The 12,059-nt window shown below is 38.5% G+C and overlaps 1 protein-coding gene across 3 annotated transcripts in view; it reads right to left on the minus strand.

Moving 5' to 3' along the window:
• The window catches only part of CELF2 (CUGBP Elav-like family member 2), a 689,599-nt gene that overhangs the window by 358,856 nt on the left and 318,684 nt on the right, over positions 1-12,059 (minus strand). The window lies entirely within an intron of this gene.

Consider the following 12,059-nt stretch of genomic DNA (forward strand, 5'->3'; position numbering starts at 1 on the left):
AAAGTCTCAGCAACTGTCCTTCACACTGATTTCACATACGCTTTGGCAACGTTGACCAGATTCACAAGACAGAACTGTAAAGCAAGAACTCAAAAGCGTCTCCGAAAATAGATCTGAATAGGCGAGGTTAATGATAAGAGAGACTTATTTATTAATTTTATTTTTATTCAGCCAGTAGGATGACAACTGCATATGAACTTTCTTTGACTCGAGCACAAATCCACATTCCCCCTCCATTTCTGCAGTTTAGATGGCATGCTATGACCCTATTGCATGAGGTACCATCCCCCCCTGGGCTGGCTGCGTTTTGTACAGAGCCATGGTTCCTTGCGATGGAAGGTGTGGTCGCTATTCTATTATTAGAGAAATTATTCAGTGTGATTTAACAATTTAGCAACCCAGGCATATATGCTGCATTCACAGCACATTAGGTGCCGTACAAGTAATTCTTTAACTATTTCACTCCCTAGGGGTAAGGACCAGGATTAGCAGGCTTAGACGTGTTAGTGTGTATTGTTTCACTTATTATTAAAGCAAATACAAAATTATTTCCCTGCATTTTATCATATACTTCTAAGGGTCAAAACCTTCCCTTCTGTGCTATTTTTTAAAATCAATATTTTGGACATAAACCCCAAGAAAGTCAGCAGGTGGCCTTTGCTAAGGCAATTATTTTTATTACTACATTCTGGTTATTCAGTGTTAACCAGCAGTATCTTTTTCTCTAGAGCGCCTCTACAAATTCAATGGTTACATCAAAGACACCTCTGCTATTTCAGTTTGGGTGGGAGCAGGTAGAAGAAAGGCTATTTCTGTCATTTTTATTTTACTTATTCTGCATGAAAATGAAAAGGCCCTTTTTACAGCTGCTCTGCCTGCAACGTCAGTTCCTAGTAACCAGTTAAAAAGCCACAGCTGCTTTACAGGTTAAAAAAAAAACCCAAACCAATTCATGCTGTCATAGTCTATCTAGTAAAAAGAAAAGGAGTACTTGTGGCACCTTAGAGTCAAGATATTTGAGCGTAAGCTTTCGTGAGCTACAGCTCAATTCATCGGATGCATGAGGTGGAAAATACAGTGGGGAGATTTTATGTACACAGAGAACATGAAACAGTGGGTGTTACCATACTCACTGTAAAGAGAGTGATCAGGTAAGGTGAGCTATTACCAGCAGGAGAGCGGGGGAGAGGGGGGCACGGCGCACAACCTTTTGTAGTGATAATCAATGCTAAAATAAATTTGTTAGTTAGTCTTTAAGGTGCCACAAGTAGTCCTTTTCTTTTTGCGGATGGAAATGGCCCACCTTGATTATCACTACAAAAGGTTCCCCCCACCCCCCATTCTCCTGCTGGTAATAGCTCACCTTACCTGATCACTCTCCTTATCCAGCAGGATACGGACCCTGGACTTCAGGAAAGCAGACTTCGACTCCCTCAGGGAACGAATGGGTAGGATCCCCTCGGGGACTAACATGAAGGGGAAAGGAGTCCAGGAGAGCTGGCTGTATTTCAAGGAATCCCTGTTGAGGTTACAGGGACAAACCATCCCGATGTGTCGAAAGAATAGTAAATATGGCAGGCGACCAGCTTGGCTTAACGGTGAAATCCTAGCGGATCTTAAACATAAAAAAGAAGCTTACAAGAAGTGGAAGGTTGGAAATATGACCAGGGAAGAGTATAAAAATATTGCTCGGGCATGTAGGAATGAAATCAGGAGGGTCAAATCGCACCTGGAGCTGTAGCTAGCGAGAGATGTTAAGAGTAACAAGAAGGGTTTCTTCAGGTATGTTGGCAACAAGAAGAAAGCCAAGGAAAGTGTGGGCCCCTTAATGAATGAGAGAGGCAACCTAGTGACAGAGGATGTGGAAAAAGCTAATGTACTCAATGCTTTTTTTGCCTCTGTCTTCACGAACAAGGTCAGCTCCCAGACTGCTGCGCTGGGCATCACAACATGGGGAATAGATGGTCAGCCCTCTGTGGAGAAAGAGGTGGTTAGGGACTATTTAGAAAAGCTGGACGTGCACAAGTCCATGGGGCCGGACGAGTTGCATCCGAGAGTGCTAAAGGAATTGGCAGCTGTGATTGCAGAGCCATTGACCATTATCTTTGAAAACGGGGGAAGTCCCGGATGACTGGAAAAAGGCTAATGTAGTGCCAATCTTTAAAAAAGGGAAGAAGGAGGATCCTGGGAACTACAGGCCAGTCAGCCTCACCTCAGTCCCCGGAAAAATCATGGAGCAGGTCCTCAAAGAATCAATCCTGAAGCACTTACATGAGAGGAAAGTGATCAGGAACAGTCAGCATGGATTCACCAAGGGAAGGTCATGCCTGACTAATCTAATCGCCTTCTATGATGAGATTACTGGTTCTGTGGATGAAGGGAAAGCAGTGGATGTATTGTTTCTTGACTTTAGCAAAGCTTTTGACACGGTCTCCCACAGTATTCTTGTCAGCAAGTTAAAGAAGTATGGGCTGGATGAATGCACTATAAGGTGGGTAGAAAGCTGGCTAGATTGTCGGGCTCAACGGGTAGTGATTGCTCCATGTCTAGTTGGCAGCCGGTTGTCAAGTGGAGTGCCCCAGGGGTCGGTCCTGGGGCCGGTTTTGTTCAATATCTTCATAAATGATCTGGAGGATGGTGTGGATTGCACTCTCAGCAAATTTGCAGATGATACTAAACTGGGAGGAGTGGTAGATACGTTGGAGGGCAGGGATAGGATACAGAGGGACCTAGACAAATTGGAGGATTGGGCCAAAAGAAATCTGATGAGGTTCAATAAGGATAAGTGCAGGGTCCTGCACTTAGGACGGAAGAACCCAATGCACAGCTACAGACTAGGGAGCGAATGGCTAGGCAGCAGTTCTGCAGAAAAGGACCTAGGGGTGACAGTGGACGAGAAGCTGGATATGAGTCAGCAGTGTGCCCTTGTTGCCGAGAAGGCCAATGGCATTTTGGGATGTATAAGTAGGGGCATAGTGAGCAGATCGAGGGACGTGATCGTCCCCCTCTATTCGACATTGGTGAGGCCTCATCTGGAGTACTGTGTCCAGTTTTGGGCCCCACACTACAAGAAGGATGTGGATAAATTGGAAAGAGTCCAGCGAAGGGCAACAAAAATGATTAGGGGTCTGGAACACATGACTTATGAGGAGAGGCTGAGGGAACTGGGATTGTTTAGTCTGCAGAAGAGAAGAATGAGGGGGGATTTCATAGCTGCTTTCAACTACCTGAGAGGTGGTTCCAGAGAGGATGGTTCTAGACTATTCTCAGTGGTAGAAGAGGGCAGGACAAGGAGTAATGGTCTCAAGTTGCAGAGGGGGAGGTTTAGGTTGGATATTAGGCAAAACTTTTTCACTAGGAGGGTGGTGCAACACTGGAATGCGTTACCTAGGGAGGTGGTAGAATCTCCTTCCTTAGAAGATTTTAAGGTCAGGCTTGACAAAGTCCTGGCTGGGATGATTTAATTGGGGATTGGTCCTGCTTTGAGTAGGGGGTTGGACTAGATGACCTCCTGAGGTCGCTTCCAACCCTGATATTCTATGATTCTATGATGATTCAGTGTGTATGGTAACACCCATTGTTTCATGTTCTCTGTGTTTTTAAAATCTCCCCACTGTATTTTGCACTGCATGCATCTGTTGAAGTGAGCTGTAGCTCACGAAAGCTTATGCTCTAATAAATTTGTTAGTCTCTAAGGTGCCACAAGTACCCCTCGTTCTTTTTGCGGACACCGACTAACATGGCTGCTACTCTGAAACCAGTCTATCTAGTGTCATTGTCCACAGTCATTGATACAGAATGAGAACATCTGGGGACTCAATTATTCATGACATGAATACTAATATTTCATTGCTGTTAAATAAAACTTCCTAGCAGCAAAACTTCTGGTCCCTCATATCATGTGATCCTGAAACGAAACTCAGCATTGAGTGAGACAAAAAAGTCACTGCTGGCATAAGCACCTGCCTGCGATAGCAGCCAATTTCATCAACCAAGATTTTTAAAAAACGGATGCTTAAAGTCAGGCTCCTGGATCCAAACCTGCCGAGGGATTCTCAAAAGTGCAACTGGCAGTTGGGCCCTTAACTCACATTTGTGCCATTGAAAGTCCCCCCAGCAGTCACCTAAATTAATGGCCTGGGATTCAGAGGCGCTGAGCGCTTGCAACGGCCACTGACTTCATTTGAAGCTGCTGGGGCTCAGAGCTTTTGAAAATCAAACCCCTTTTGGGGGGGTTTCAGTACAGACGCGGGAGCCTAAATTTTAGTCAGACATTTAAAAAAAAAATCCCAGCCAGTATCTTTTCAAAGGACGCTGCCAAATCAAATGTGGACCAATATTTAGTTTTTATATGTGTATATTGCTTTACTATCCTGACTCGAAAGAGGTGTCCCTTGAAAGAAAGCTCTGACTACTAATTAATGCTGCAAGCATTCATGCACATGCTTAATCTTACCGCCAGGAGTAGTAACAGACGCCCGTTAAGCATGTCAGTGTTTGCAGTTTTGAGATCTAAAAGTGCAGATCGTCTTTTATTTCTCTCTCTCTCTCTAAATCTCAAGAAGGGAATGTTGAGCGGAGGCCAGAGTAAATGTTGGGTGGCAAAGTCTTTGTTCTCATATGAGATACAAACCTCCATGTCTCTTGCCTCTTCCTCAGTATACTCCCATGAACTTCAGAATAACTAAAACAAATGTAACTCGGACCTGATCAAAACAGCATAACTCCTGTGCTGACAAATAAATATTCCCAGCAGGAAGCTACACTAATTTTGTAAAGATTACAACGTCTGGATGAAAAATATATTCCATGATAGCCCAACTAATCTAATTGCAAAGTTTTCATTTTGCTGTGGTAGAAACGCTGTGCGTGCCACCTATTGCAAAGCCTACTGGGAGTCACAGGAAATTTAAGGAAAAATGGGCCAGACCTTCAACTGGTTTAAAATGGCGTTGCACCCTTAACAGCCACCAGTGCTACCCCACCAGCTGAAGATCTGGCCTGGCATGTGTGCGTTTTAGCCCTATTAAAACCTTGTCTTGTTTTATGTTCTTTGTTATCTTGCTCTTGTGGTGATACCTAAGGACCCAATCCTGGCAACCCTTACTCATGTGAGTATTCTCATTGACGCTAAGAGGTATCTCAAATTGGCATCCAAAAACGGAAACATGCAAAAAAAAAAAAATCACTAATTTTTGCTCTGAAATTTTGTCCACAGTTTTGCATTCAGTTCCATTATGATCATTGTCTCCTAAAAACGTTTAACATTTATAGACTCCAATAAAAATGTTTTTAATATAATGTAGATGAAATATAAGCTGTTAACCTTGAACACTGGGGAGAAGTATTACACTTTTGATCTTTTAAATATTTTATTTAGAATTCTTAAAGACTTGTACATAATTCATAGCAGGATCTTTTCGAATTAAAATAATTGTTACATTGCTTCTCTAATTATTAGACTTTATAAATAAGGTTGATTTGTGTACATTAAAATGAGCAAAAGCACTGCTGAGAAAAGAGGCTAGATTGAAGTCTCATGTTTATCTACTACACAAGGAGCGGCAATGCAAACTTCTTCACTTTGTCCATCAACATGCCTTACTCCTGGTCTATGCTGACCATTGTTAGGTGATGCAAATGTAAATAAATGGACTGATGTCACCAACTCATTTCAAATAGGTTGTCAAATAGACATCAGTTGGTATAAACTCTTACCAGGGATAGATCAGAAATGAAAGGTTCTCTACACGATCATACTAACGAATCATCTCCTTGACCTAAATTGCTAGCCTTCTTTCCTGCGCCAACCTCAGATATTCACCTTATTATTTAGTTTCCAAATCTATATCTAGGTTTGAAATTATTCCCAAAAATTACTCACACAAGCCCCATCATCAGCACCAAGTTTCTAAAGGATACTATTCTGGGTGAGCTTGAGCACTAGGGCCCTGATTCAGCAAAGTGCTTAAGCATGTATTTAACTTTAAGCACATGAGTATTTCTATTGATCTCTGCTGAATGGGGGCCTAGTTGGAGAGAGCAAGGATTGACCCTTCATTTTCCACATCATCTTCTATGCTGTTTCCTACGCATGAAATGACTTTCCAAATCCCACTCTGCTAGGCCTCCTTCCCTCTCATCATTCAGCCTTTTCAAAAAGGCTTCCTTGTTGTGCGAAGCCAAGAAATATTAATCCCATGTCCATTAAAAGTTCTCCGTAGCCCAGTGTACATTTACATTAACAATGGTACCACTTTTACTTGTCTTACTACTTTAAGAAGCGTACATAAGTAACCACTCAGTCTTACTATTTTAATCCTCACAAATATTCTCTTTTCTTCTCTCCCTGGTTTTTAGCGTTCACATTCATAGTGCCTTGCCTTAAAATTCGGCTATGAGGCCTCCTAGAAAAAAGGACAATGTATTTAATGTGTTCTATAAAGCACTTCACACTCTTTAGGCATTGTACAAATAAAATCATCATCTTGGGATTCACCCTCAGGAATGTGAATCAGCTGAGTTCTTTTCATTTCTGCCACACAAAGCACTGGACATCTTTGGATTGCTATAGTTTTAAACATAAGTTTAAAAAGGTACCTAGGAGTCTGGGATAGATGAATAAAAATGAATGTAACTCTGGCTCCCTAAGTGTAAAATGTGGATAAAACCTACCAGACTCTTGGAGATGATGCAAAACCAAATTCATTCAAGTAAGGGAGACGGTTACTCTATCAAATTACCCATCATTTGAATCAACAACTACTTTCACCACCTGCCAATGACCATCTAGGCTGTTGGTCAGAGGACTTTTGAAGATGTAAGGTAAAATTTTCAAGTAAGTTGGGAGGCTAAGTGTCAGATTTTAAAATGTATTTAGGGGAGTTAGGTGCCAGTGGAATTTTCAAGATCACCCAAAGGGCCTATTTGCATCTTTAGGCATCTAAATCTGGCACTAAGTAACTCTGGCACTTTTGAAAATTTTACCTGGAACGATCACTAGAAAATTTACCTGGATAGTAAATCACCCTCTGTCCTTTTTATTTTAATCTGCAAACAGTTTCCTTCGTAGGTTTTAAAAATACCTTTTCAGAAATTAAATCAGATCCTACACAACATTATGGATTATGAAGAATACTATTTTTCCTCCATGGAAAATTGCCTCTTTTCATTACACAAATGGTGAATTTCATAGACCACATAAATCAATGTGTTTCATGACTAACATCATCTGAAAAAATAGTTTTGAAAGAAGATAAAATTGTTTCAGTATGTACCTGAACAAACAAATATTCAACCTACTTATTAAGGTTGTTGGAGCTTTACTTGAAAAATTTCAGAAAATTAACTGATAACTTTGGTATAATTTGTTCAAAAGCACAGTACATTTCAAATAAATCAACTTAAGTGTTCTGCCATAGCAAAGAAATTACTATTTATTATTTGTATTATAGTAGTGCCTGGAGACCCCCCCTCAAAATCATGGCTTCGTTGTGCCATTTAGATCCACAGTAATAGACAGTCTCTTCCCTAAAGCTAACTAAACAAGACAAAGGAAGTATCCATTCACAAATGGGGAACTTAGGCATCGAAAGATTAGGGACAAGATTTCCAAAAGTGATTAGTGATTTTGGAAGCCTCCATTTTAGTTTGCCCAATTTGAGAGGTCTTAAAAGGATCGGATTTTCAGAAAGTGCAGAGCACCTCTGAAAACCCTGCCTTTATAATGTGTCACAGATTGAGCATCCTAAAATTGAAAAGGTGGTTTGAAATAACACACAAAAAGAGAGCATAAGCAAACAGTAGGAAGATAGTGGGGAAGGAGGACGAGGTAAACAATAAGATCATGTTTTCACAGAGACTAGTATGGGAACAACTGAAAGGATCCAAATAATTTGAAATAAAAATAATCATCAGTATCAGCTATTCCCAACTGCCACCAACCGAGAGATCATAGTTGACCTATCAGAGTGGAAGGGCATCTTGAGAAGGGATTTGCAGGAGGAAAAGGAAACTAACTAATTAATGGATTTTAAAGGCATCATGAGCATCTAGTCCAAGCTCCTGAATTACACCAGTAATTACTGTATTGAGCCCAATAACTGGTGGGACAACTTCTATACAGGGTTTCATGGGTAAAGGCAGAGTAGAAGAAAGCAGAGAGATATATATGGAAGAAGCGGACAATGGGTGTTCAAGACTGGTACCACTGGCAGAGCACTGGGTGTCTCGATAAGAGACATGAATGGCAAAGAAGGTCAGACTTGTGGACGTTCTTGAATTTAAAGAAAAGAAGGTTGAACTTTATGCTGTTTAACAATCAGTGAAAAAATTTAAAGGGAGGGCATGGTGGCACAATTGGAGTGACACGCAATGAAGATGATCCTATAAACCGGGTTTTGTATGGATTAATGGAAGCGAGGCAATATGAATCTCAAGGAGGCCTTTAATCAACTCTCTGCTACTACTATTACAAATGTTCCTTTTTATGATGATATTTTCATTAAAATCTTCATGGATGTTTTATTAACTAATGTGAAATAACCACACAGATTTTATAATTCACCCAGAATTTACAAGCAGTTACTTGGATTATGTCTGTCAAGGCAGCAATGTTTCAAAGTCTTGTATACTTAGCTCCTTGGAAGACAGATCATTCCATAACACAATGGTATCATAAAAATGGCTGTCAGTTAGCAATCAAGAGATTTCACTTTGCCTGTCATATGGTGGGTTGTCAATTTTATTTTTCCCTTTAGATAAAAGCCTAACTGTATTATATTTCAATAAAAGTGAAGTTGTGTGTAAAATTTTCAAAAGCCTACTTCAGCATACTCAGAGCCTACATTCCATTGTCAAAGTGACTTAGGCACTTAGTAGCCTATGTCCCATTGATTCTCAGTGAGACTGTGCCTAAATGAGCCAGTCTCTTTTGAAAATGGGACTTGTGCACCTTTGGAAATTTTACACACAAATCCCAAATGCATGCCAAGAAATTCAAAGTAATAATGTACTGTAAACCTTGATTTTAGCTGATCACACATATATATATATATATATATATATATATATTGTTTAAACACACATACAGTCACAGAACTCAAATACAGACTATTAGCCTGTATTTTAATACTGTAGGTCCCTGTCTTCTTTAGGTGCTTTGTATTTTAACATCTATTATATTTTTAATGCAGATGTTTGTTTTGCTTCCCCCCCCACATCTTCTTTTCCTTTTCTTCTTCTTTCTTTTTTTATTTATTTATTTGTTTATTTTTTGAAGAGGCCAATTACTAACATAGTATAATAAAAAAAAACCTTACTCAAATTTTGATCAAATTTCAACAACAGCTCTTGGATCTATTCTTACTTTCATTTACACAGGCATTTTACACATTTCCCTGGAGTTCTGGAAATGCAAACAAGAGCCCTGGGTTACTACAGGAAGTGACCGGTTCACTTCATTCTCCCAAGTACTGATGAATGAAACGCAAAATTAAACCAGCAGCACAAAACATAGCAAGTTAATAAGATCTTAAATTTTCTTTTAGCAGTAATAACCTAAGCTGTTATTAGTATAATAGTAAAGAGATAAATATTTAAAATATAGGATTTTATACAGATTATTTCTCTTTAAATATATATATTAAAAAATCATGGAAGGTTAGGAAACATGTTTTATTTACCCTAGAGATGAGCTCCTTAGATGTGGAAGCCAAGTATTCTTATTTGTTCCTTGGCTGTGCTGTCTTGTCTCTTTGACCCCCTCATGGAGTGCAATTTATGCTCTGAGAATAGGCAGTCTACACTGCAAAATGCCTGTTGCTCCAAAATAAGACTCTGCCTCTTTTGCTTGATAAGTTCTAAGGACAACACAAATGTTACCTAAACAAGATGAAGCCCAATTTTCTACGGGTACCAATTCAGGCACTGTAGGTTTTATGAGACTAGTTTGATTGATCAGCTATACTGTATCATGCTTAAATAACGGATTTCTCAAGTCAAGATAAACATGCTTTTAAGAACTATATTTTGATCTGTTATTTCAGGTAACATGTAGATAGTATAGATCTGCAAAAGTAGCTTTGGAACAGGATTGGCACAGCAGCTCTAGAAAATCTAAAAGGAAAAAATGAGGCCAGACCTTTATTAAATTTTAAAATATGCCTTTGCTACACTCTTGTAAAGAGCCAAATAGGGTATTCAAGTCTCCGGAGATCACCAGTATAATTTCTTTATCATGTTCCATTTAAAATTTAATTATGTAGTCTACAACAAGAATAATCTGAGTACTCTAAATAGGTCATGCAATGAACAACCTAACAATATTATGAAGATCTTTTCTTTGATGTGCTGTTATACATAGAAAACCTTTCTTCGAAAAACAAAAATCCATGGGCTTTTATATATATATATATATATATATATATATATAAATAAATAAAATAATGAAGTTGAATCTATTGCATTTTAAGTTTAAAATCAATTCTCTCTCTATTCTGTATTATCTAAACATATCAACCGAAATAAGGCAGTAAAGAAAAAGACACGTAGTATAAAACCTAGCTATCAAGTTCTTGCAGTTAATCCCATCATGTATTTGTTTCTAATTTATATTTTTCTACAAACACAAAATTATCCATTAAATTTCCTTCTAACAGAAGTTTACAAAACTCAGTTTTTCAATTTTTCTCCATCTTGACCCTAAGCACTTATGAAATCTGTTGGTGAATCTTCTGGCTAAGTAAATCAGAAGAAAACGTGTCTTCCTATTTAAAATGATTATTCAGAAAATGCTCAACAGCATTTGATGGCTGATGCCAACATGAAAAAAACCAAACAACCCACCCTCCTGTGTTTTAACAGGGATTCTTTTCTTACCTTTACTTTTTGAACACACACTTATGAGTCTCTTAATTAGGACAGGAGAGAAAGAAAACATGTTTCCTAATTTATTAACTCTTTTCTGGGAAATTGGAGCACGCACTTTTTTATATATAATACAATTAATCTGTGCACAAATTTGGAAAGAATATTTATTTTTAGTATGTTGACAAAGCCAGAAAACCCCTGGAGGCACCATTAACCCTGAAAATGCTGACATCCTTCAGATGAGCAGACAAATACATAGCATACACAAATACACACTTCCATAGGCTCGGAAGGGTTAAAGAGGAGATTCTTTTGGGCCAATTTACTAATGAAGGAAAGGATTTGAACAATTTATATCACATATATGCTTATGACTATTTGTAAACATAATGACTTTTCTCTGTTTAGTTACATAAATAAGTTTTAATATTCTGAACTGCGGCGGAGTGGCCTTTTTTGTTTGTTTGTCTCATTAGGCAAATGTGTGGATAGCACAGTATCTACAAAAGAACAGTTATTTCTTTTACATTTTTAAAATCCCAATACCTAAAATTGTGTCTATTGAAATGAATCATTTTGGGAAGAAAATCAGCATCGACAGAAGAAAAAAATTCTTGGATTAGATTCTAAATTTATGAATCGTTAATATCAAAAGTATTCATTTGCAGTTTGAACAAAGAATATACCAAAAACTAATCAATAAAGAGTAAATCAAAGAAGTCTACTACTGAAACAAAAGCAACGACAGGTCACACCAGAAAAAAGCTTGAAGATTAGAAGAAGAATGCCAACACTCACACAGCTGTAAACATTTGTTTTAATCTAGACAAGATCATTGGCTTTAATATTTATAATACAATTACAATGCCTCATGCACATTGCTCATATAATCTAATTTCTACTTGTGACATATTACCACCAGACTTTAATTTCAGCTGTGGCAAGAATTCAAACACACAGTTAGATTTCCATTAGCAGTGAGATAGAAACTGGATGCTTACTCAAGCTCCTAGTGTAGATTTCTCATTTTAACTTCAAAGCATTTAAAACTACCAGGGTAGAATTCACTTCTGCTGTACAAAGGTTTCATATTTTCACTTCATATTGTCAACTAATGCCAAGTCAAAGTTAAGTTAATGACATGCAGTGCAATCAGATTGGACATACTCTACCCCTAAAACTAAGGAAAA

This window comes from Caretta caretta, chromosome 1, assembly GCF_965140235.1.
Source record: "Caretta caretta isolate rCarCar2 chromosome 1, rCarCar1.hap1, whole genome shotgun sequence".
NCBI classification, from domain to species: domain Eukaryota; kingdom Metazoa; phylum Chordata; order Testudines; family Cheloniidae; genus Caretta; species Caretta caretta.